Source organism: Lygodium microphyllum, chromosome 22 (assembly GCF_053477565.2).
Source record: "Lygodium microphyllum isolate KBCC chromosome 22, Lygodium_microphyllum_v1.1.10, whole genome shotgun sequence".
NCBI lineage: Eukaryota > Viridiplantae > Streptophyta > Polypodiopsida > Schizaeales > Lygodiaceae > Lygodium > Lygodium microphyllum.
The window spans coordinates 306527-315175 of NC_141156.1; the positions used below are offsets into that span (position 1 = coordinate 306527).

Genomic DNA, 8649 nt, shown 5'->3' on the forward strand with positions numbered 1-8649 from the left:
TGGCCTTTCAAAATGTTAAACAAAAGGATAAATTGAGATGGAATTGAACTCATAAATGATGATGATGAGCATGAATAGCTTTATTTTTGAAGATTTTGTTCCAAGGTAAAGTTGATGCAATCACCGTTAGACTGTGAAAAGTGGTTTGTTTTTGGATTTGTTTGTTAGGGCAAGTGCCCCTATGATTGAGAATGTTACTGTGATGCAAACCGTTTAATTGGTCATGTTGGTATAAATGAATTCCTTGTCAATTTGGGAATTGTGTAAGAGAATGTTATTTCCTCTGCTAGGGCTTGCGAGCCAAGAGCAGGAGGATAAGCTTGGGACTATTCATGACGGCCAAATGCCGGTTGGTTTTTAGGGTCAGGGGGGCACGGGTGCCGCTCCCTCCCCTTGGACTAACAATATCGAGGGCACCATGAAGAGCGGGTGCCCCAACAAGCCAAGTGGCTTATGTCTGTCACTGCCCCATAACCCAGGGGGTGGCCTTTGGGGCTCTGGCCTCCCCGAGGATGGTGGGTGGTTATCACGAAGAGTGATGGCGTCGTGCCCCGTCGTGGTGAAGGAAGGTTCCTCCTTGTCTGTAGTTGGAGCGGGAGGATGGGTGGCCCGATCAAGCCATTTGTGGTCCGGGCCTTCAACTTGCAAGACTCCAGTCTTGATCCAAAAGCAAGAAAAGAAAATACCGATTCTTATGTTGATACTGCAGGAGAGCTTGTAGGGTGAGTCATTGGAGCAAAATTCATGAGTAGAAGTTGGATCCTTGTTTTCCATTAAGTTTTATGTTAGCTACCCTTTTCTTTCGGCGATATGTTTAGGATGTTAGCACCCTATGCCAGAAGGGATTTTTTATTGTATGTATCTGATGTTACTATTGTTACTTGAATGAAAAGTATTTAGTCTTCACAGCTCAATTGTCATGCTCCATCCCCTCCCCCCTTCTCTCTCTCTCTCCCCCCCTCTTTTATATTCACATCCTTAGTGGGTACCCCTAGTCTGCTGGTAGCATGGTCTTTATGGCCAGTGCTAGCAGGCGCTGAGGCCCCAACCAAAAACTAAAACAAATGAATATTAATTATATAATGAAAAAGGAAACGGGATCTAGCTGTTTCTTCTAGACTGTAAGTTGGGGACCTCTCACCTGGTATTAGAGCGTGAGGTTCCCGACCCTACACTACCATAGGTTGACTGTGTACTCCTGGCCGCACACGCAAGATCAAGGGTCACATGCCAACATTGTATTGCATTCACAATGGTATAACAGAATGACATAGGACGCACATTCATACTGCATGCATGCATGGTAAAGTTTAAAATTACGATAGAGAACGTTAGAGACCTTAGAGTATTAGACTGTATAAGTCCAGGATTAAGGGTTTTGTTCTTTCTGTAGATGGCCAAGAGAATCTCAGGCAATTGGCTGGCTCAAGAAGCCCACCCGGCTCTAGAATATGTCTACAAGCACATCGTGAGAACCGGGACCCTGATGGAGCGGGAGAGCGGACCTTCAGGATTGCCTCATACACAGCCTTCCCGCAAGACCACAGAGCTGACGTCTGGAGCGGCTTTGATGAAACCGACCTGACCGTAGAAAGGAACTTCTACTACCATGTTACCGTATCCTTGGGGGCTTCCTTGGGCGTATGGTTTAGGAACCTCCGCCTACTTTAGATACGCAAGGCGCTCAACCTCATTTCCTCCTTGAGAGACTCCCTAAACAACTCTTGTATCGCGGGTGAGATCAGTGCCAAGATGGTGGCTTTGGAAGTCGTTCTGGGGACGCCCCTAATGAGGCGGGAGACCATCCCCAAGTTTAAGAAGCCTCGGATGAGAGTTGCAATCAACAGAATCGCGAACGTGCGGGCGAAAGCTCTCAGAAGCAGTGGCTTGGCCGCTCGCAAGAAGAAAGAAGAGAAGGGAGCCAGAGTCTCCTCACAAAAATAGAATAATGTAAATAAAGTGATGTAAACATGGTTTTTGAATTATGTGGAAATAAGGAGAAGATATTTGCCTTGTCACTCCTATATCTGCAGCACCAGAGCACTAGCCCTGCACCAGGGCTCACAATTAAAAATTGTTAAGAAATTGGGGTAAGATTACCTTAGCAACTGGGTTTTTTATAAATTAAAGCACTGTCTAAATTAGTTTTGAGTTGGCGCTAATGTGAATTGGTTATGCGATTGACCTTATGCTCCGTGTCCTTTTTGTAGAAAGCAAGGATGAGGGGCATTGTTGAGTTCCTTAGCCGTCTCCCCAAGCACATAAGGTTCTACATATGGACCTTACTGATGGAAACCTACGCCCTTGACACAGCCCAACTGTACCGCGTCACGAACGGCAACAAAACCTCCTATGAGACGACCATCCAGTCCTCTCACTGGGCAAGCTACACTCTCGCAACCAGGATGGGGGATTGGCGCCATGGGGTTGGGGCCAATATGAGTCTGCTTCTCTGCACTCACCGAGAAGGGAACCTTTGTCACGTGGGGACGATACTTTGGATAAATCTCCACATCATTTTCTCCTTTGAGCGGCGGTTCCTTGCACGAGCCAAGAAGGTTTTCATGCTTGCACTACGGCTGAGGCTTGTCAACGCCGTCGAGCTGCAAGCGTGGGAGTATATCAGCTACAAGGACTTCCATTTTTATGAGTGTGCTCCCTTTAATTTGTACATTGAACACTTTGCCCCCATAACAGCATGGAACCCTTTCCAGGTCCCAATCACCTAGGATCTCTCGTTTCGGCCATCTGACGATGAAGAGCGCGAGCTCGTTGGCGGCTGGCTTTTTCCCCCGGGCTACGATGAGGGAGATTATGTTTCAAATTATGACACCTCCCAAACCCCTTACCCAACCCCTTTAATGAGCCCTATAGACGATTCAGATCCCCCTACCTTTGACCCACCCCATCTAGGCCAGGGACCCCCTCAAGAGTGGGATGATATGGAATGGGACAAATAGATTGGGGAGATTTAGATGATTTGGAGTATGCCTAGACTATAGTCTTGATTTACTCATGTAATTGAAATTGTAATTAATGTCAATTCCCCAGTTCTTTTGTTAAGAGAGAATGTTGCATATTTTTATTTTCTTTTCTAAGGAATAAAACTGTGCTGGCTATGTGACTAAACTACTTGCCTCTTGTGTAAGTAGATGTTAGAGGACTTCATGTTTGTTTTCACACACCTCCCCTACCTCCTGCAGTTCTACGTGTGGACCGAGTTCTTTGAGACCTGGTCCATTAGCGCGGAGAACCAGTATCGGCTGACCTAGGAGGGCGGACCCGCAAGATATCTCACTGCTCCCGCGATGAGCCACCACGATTACGTCACACTTGGAGGCCGAATCTGCGACTATTGCAGCCTCTGGGCCGGACGTGCGGAGGCGACACGCACTATTCTTACCGCGCACTACGATGGGCACTTGCAGCTTGTGGGCACCACCCTCAAGCTGAATCTGCACGGCCTCTTCTCCAAAGACTCTGAGTACCTTGCCACGGCCAAGAATATCCTTTTTCTTGCCCTGCATTATCACCTCGTCACCGCTATAACGTTTCAAGTTTGGGATTTCTAGGATTCGGCCTATGAGTGTGTCCCTATCAATTTATACATTGCACACTTTGCACCCTTGCTTAAAGGGAAACCTTCATGCGTAGCTGTCACCTGAGACTGCACTTACCATCCCATTTCAGAGGATGAGCGCGCACGCATTCGACCGTGGCCATATGTGTATCGCTATGATGATAGCAACTTCCTTTCTATCTACCGCCCTAGACAGTACCCTCCCTCTCCGCAGCGCTACTTCAGGCTCGAACCCGCTGAGGATGGATGGGGCCCCTTAGAGGATACTAATATGACCTTGGGATGGGCATATCTTGATTAGAATTTCTGGGGTTATCTTTTGTATATATCATGCAGAATAAAAATTATGCGTTAGTAATAAAATTTGTGTCCTTCTAGGAAAATTATTTTGTTAATGTACCGGCCTATTATTGAATTAAGCTAATAGGCTTGGCTCAATGATGTTACTCTTTTTCTTATTCAAAGATTGACTTTTGCAGAAGCATCACCATGTCTTGCCAAGCTAACGCGGATGTCGTCGCAAATCCTCCGCTAGCCATGGGCTCGATCGATCAAGACGTTGAGGCTATGCTTCGTAAGTCTCAGCCAGGCTACTTCAATGGGGAAGGCGATAACGTGGGCCATCTCCTTGAGGAATGGATTGAAAAGATGGAGGATTACTTTACTCTTGCCCACTCCTTTGACGCAAACAAGGCTATGGTGGGCCGTTTCAAGCTGGAGAAATTGGCCAAGCTCTGGTGGCAAGACCGTTGCAGAGAAAATGCCCTCAACCCTATAGATGCGACCTGGGATTACATCAAGGCTCAATTAGTCTAGAACTACCAAAGCCGAACTTACCGGATTGAGTGGCTAAATGAGTTCTTGGATTGTTCGCAGGGCAAGGATACGCTTGACCTCTTCTACCAAAAGTTCTTAAAGCTTCTAAAGTACGCTCCCCCGGGAATGAAGCAAGAGGCAAAGGTGGCGGGCTTTGTATGCAAGCTTAATCATCCTCTTGACACGTGCCTGCAATTGCTCAGGCTCACCACATTCGCCAACGTGCTAGATGCAGGCAGACCTATGGAGCAAGAGGTAAATAGTGGTACCTCTAAAGATGCTAAACCCCACCCTCCTAGAGAGAACCCCATACAAGATCCTCCCAACCAAAAGCAAGAACCCGACGTCCCCTTTCAGAAGCCCCAAGAAAATCAATCCAGCCTGCCTCCTCACTAAACTGAGAAGGCCAAGTGCAAAAATTTACGTCTAGGATGCTTGGATCCTAGCCACCAGATAAGGGACTGCCCTTATACAGAATGCAGGCCCAGAGCTCAGATGAGGAATGGTGGCAATCACCAACGCCCAAACGGTGGCAGGAATTGGGGTGACGCAGAACGGACCAATCAAGGTAATAATAGTGGTCACAACCACGCCCATTGCCCAAACCCCATTTTCATTCCATTGGGAAATCAGTGCAACGGGAACTAGCGCAATGGGGGGAGCAATCCTAATGCAAATTAGAACCCACCCCGCTTGCCTCCATCTCAGAACAACCCCCGAGGTAACGCTAACCTCAACCCTCATAACCCTCCTCCGTGAGCACACGCCAACTGCATGCAAACCCAGCACGACACCAACAAAGAGGTGGCTCATGTTCATGCAGCCATCGAACATCAAGGGCCGAACCGTTAGTACGTTGTCTTGCAGACCCCAGCCAAATACAAAGGTACAACTTTTAAATTGCTTATTGATTCTGGGGCTACTCATTCTTTTGTCTCTCCCTCCTATGTCAGAACCCTAAACCTTCCTCTTCTCCATGCCTCTAAGCTTACCGTTGAATTAGCCACGGGAAAGTAGACTCATTCTTCAGCCTTTGTACAAAACTTAAATTCAGATTAGGGGGTCATCAAACCAACGCAAACTTCAGAGTTCTATTCTTAGGCATCTATGATGGGATTCTCGGGATGGACTGGCTAATCAAGAATAGCGCTACCATAGAATGCAAAACCGATCACCTTAGGTTCAAAAATCTACTTGGGGAGAGCATACTCATATCAAGAACCCACTGGGAATCGCATTTGCACTTTGTCTCAGCCACTAAGCTCTTGAAAGCCTACCGTAAAAAGCAAATGGTCTACGTAGTCAAGCTAAACCCTTTAGACAAAGCTCCACCTAACACTGACCCTGAATGGCTCTCCGAATACGCCAATGTCTTCCCCAAAGAACTCACCGAGCTTCCGCCTCCCAGAGATGTTGATCACGCTATTGAGCTTCTCCCTGGAGCTCAACCAGTTGCCAGGCGCCCGTACAAGATGTTGCTCCCAGAAGCCATTGAGCTTAAAGAGCAGTTGACACAGCTGCTTGACCAGGGCTACATCCGACCAAGTGTCTCCTCATGGAGCGTCCCTGCCGTATTCAACCGGAAAAAGGACGGCACCCTTCATCTGTGCATTGATTACTGCGGCTTAAATCAATGCACCGTCAAGAATAAGTACCCTATCCCTCGCATCGACAAACTCTTTGATTGCTTACATGGTTCCCAGATCTACACAAAGATAGATCTGAAATCTGGGTACTACTAGATAAGGATCAAAGAAGAAGACATCTTCAAAACCGGGTTCAACACCAGGTATGGGCATTACAAGTTTACGGTTATTCCTTTTGGATTGACTAATGCGCCTGTCACCTTCAATTGTTTGATGTCAGATATCTTTTGGGAACACTTGGACAAATTTGTCCTTGTCTTCTTTGATGATATCTTAGTCTACTCTAAGAACCCTGAAGAGCACAAACAGCATGTACGCTGTGTGCTGGAGCTACTGCAACAGCACCAACTGTACACTAAGAGGAGCAAATGCACTTTTTGCTCTGCCAAAATTGAGTACCTCGGCTTTGTCATCTCCAAGGATGGCGTCGCCACGGATCCCAAGAAGATAGAGGCAACAAAGAACTGGCCATCCCCCAAAAATACACGCAAAACGCGTGGATTTCTAGGCATAATGGGGTGGTACAGGATCTTTATTCCCGGCTACGCTCACATCGCTTTGCCAATCACTTCTACTCTCAAAAAAGCCAAAGTCTTCATCTGGACACCCGTAGCCAAAGAAGCCTTTCTTATCCTCAAAGAAGCCCTCATTTCTGATCCCATTCTTGCACTACCCAATTTTGCAAAGCCCTTCCTTGTTACCACTAATGCAAGCGGACTTGCCACTGGCGGAGTCTTAATCCAAGAAGGCAGGTCAGCTGCCTACAAATCTAGAAAGCTTAGAACTCATGAGCTGAACTACCCTACCCATGATTTAGAGCTCTTAGTTGTCGTCCATGCTCTCAAGATATGGTGGCACTACCTCTTGGGTAATCAACTCAAGATTAAGTCTGATCACAAAAGTCTTAAATGGATCTTCACTCAGCCTGATCTCAACATGCGTCAACACTGCTGGCTCAAACTACTTCATGAATATGACTTCACTATTGAGTTCCAATCGGGTAAGGAAAATGTAGTAGCTGACGCCTTAAGCAGAAAAAGCATTCTAGCTTCAGTCACCCTCCTTCAGTCTAGCATCTCGGACGTAGTACGCAACATTTTGCAAGACGACCCCTTCTTCAAAAGGATAACCTTTGCCCTCTCCTCTCACCCCAGATTGAAGAGCCAACTCAAAGCTACAAAAGGATTCCATTTGGTGGATGGCCTTCTCTACTTCAGAGTTTGTCTCTATGTACTTGCCAAGAAGGAGATTAAGCTCCAAATCTTGAAGGATGCTCATGATATCCCCATATCCGCTCACCCCGGTTACACCAAAACCTACAATGTCCTACAAAAAAGCTTTTGGTGGAACAAAATGAAGCAAGACATCCTCTCGTACTGCACGCGATGTCTCACATGTTAGCACATCAAGGCTGAGTGTGTCAAATACCCTGTTAAGCTTCAGCCCAATGACATTCCTCAGATGAAATGGGAAAGCATTTCCATGGACTTCGTCACCGGACTTCCATGCTCAAAGGGGTATGATTCCATTTTTGTAGTCGTTGATATGCTTACAAAAGTGGCACACCTTTTCCCCATGCATAAAGATGCCTCTGCTAAAGACATAGCTCATGTCTTTATGAAAGGTATATTCAGGTACCACGGCCTCCCCCGCAGGATAGTCTTTGATAGGGATTCTAAGTTTACTTCAAAGTTTTGGAGAGCAGTTTTTGAAGCCACAGGCACTCAGCTCTCCTTCAGCACCGCATACCACCCGCAAACCGATGGCCAAAGGGAGCGAGTCGACCAAGTCATAGAAGACATGCGCAGAGCTTACTACATGTGCAAGCTGAGTAAGTGGACCCGCTACCTCTACTTAGTGGAGTTTTCTTACAATGCTTCTTTTCATAGAACCATAGGCATGTCTGCCTTTAAAGCGCTCTATGGTCAAGAATGCTTAACCCCGCTCAAGTGGACAGATCCCATGATCAGAGTCCAAGCATCTAAAGAGATGCTAGATGAGATGCAGCAGCAGACGGATCTTATCCGCCTTGACATCAAAGCGGCACAGGACCGTCAAAAGGCTTATGCAGATACTCACCATTTAGATAGAGCATTTGAAGAAGGCGATATGGTCTTCCTCCGCGTACACCTAAAGAAGAGCTCCTTGTCCTTGGGGAGCTATAAGAAGCTTAGCGCTAGATGTTGTGGACCATATCTAGTCACAAAGAAGGTCAACAAACAGGCTTACGAGCCATAGCTTCCACCCCACATCAAGGTTCATAATGTTTTTCATGTAAGCCTTCCCAAGAAATATGTACCTGACTCCAACCACATTCTAGGAGATGAGCTTCCTCTACTCTCCCAAGATGGAACCCTTGACATCAACTCTGAGCAGATTCTGCAAACTCGTCAGCACACCCTACGCAACACGACCATCAATGAGCACCTTATCAAGCGGACGGGATATCCTGAGGAAGATGCTTCTTGAGAAAGGGAGGACTCACTTCTAGCATCCTACCCTGACTTTTTGTCAAGGTGAGGACACCTTGATTCTCTCTACTTGGGGAGGGTGTAAGATCCCAAGAAAAGCCTGTGTATCTTACTGGGAAAATTAGCTCACTTTTAA

General features: G+C 46.8%; 1 long non-coding RNA gene across 2 annotated transcripts; it reads left to right on the plus strand.

Moving 5' to 3' along the window:
- The first annotated feature begins 255 nt into the window (after window positions 1-255).
- Window positions 256-3156, plus strand: LOC148016811 (uncharacterized). Of its 2 annotated transcripts, XR_015687881.1 has the most exons (3): window positions 256-722; window positions 1394-1950; window positions 2211-3156. It is a non-coding gene; the product is annotated as an uncharacterized LOC148016811 (long non-coding RNA). The 2 variants fall into 2 exon arrangements; XR_015687882.1 differs by lacking the exon at window positions 1394-1950.
- Window positions 3157-8649: the final 5493 nt, after the last annotated feature.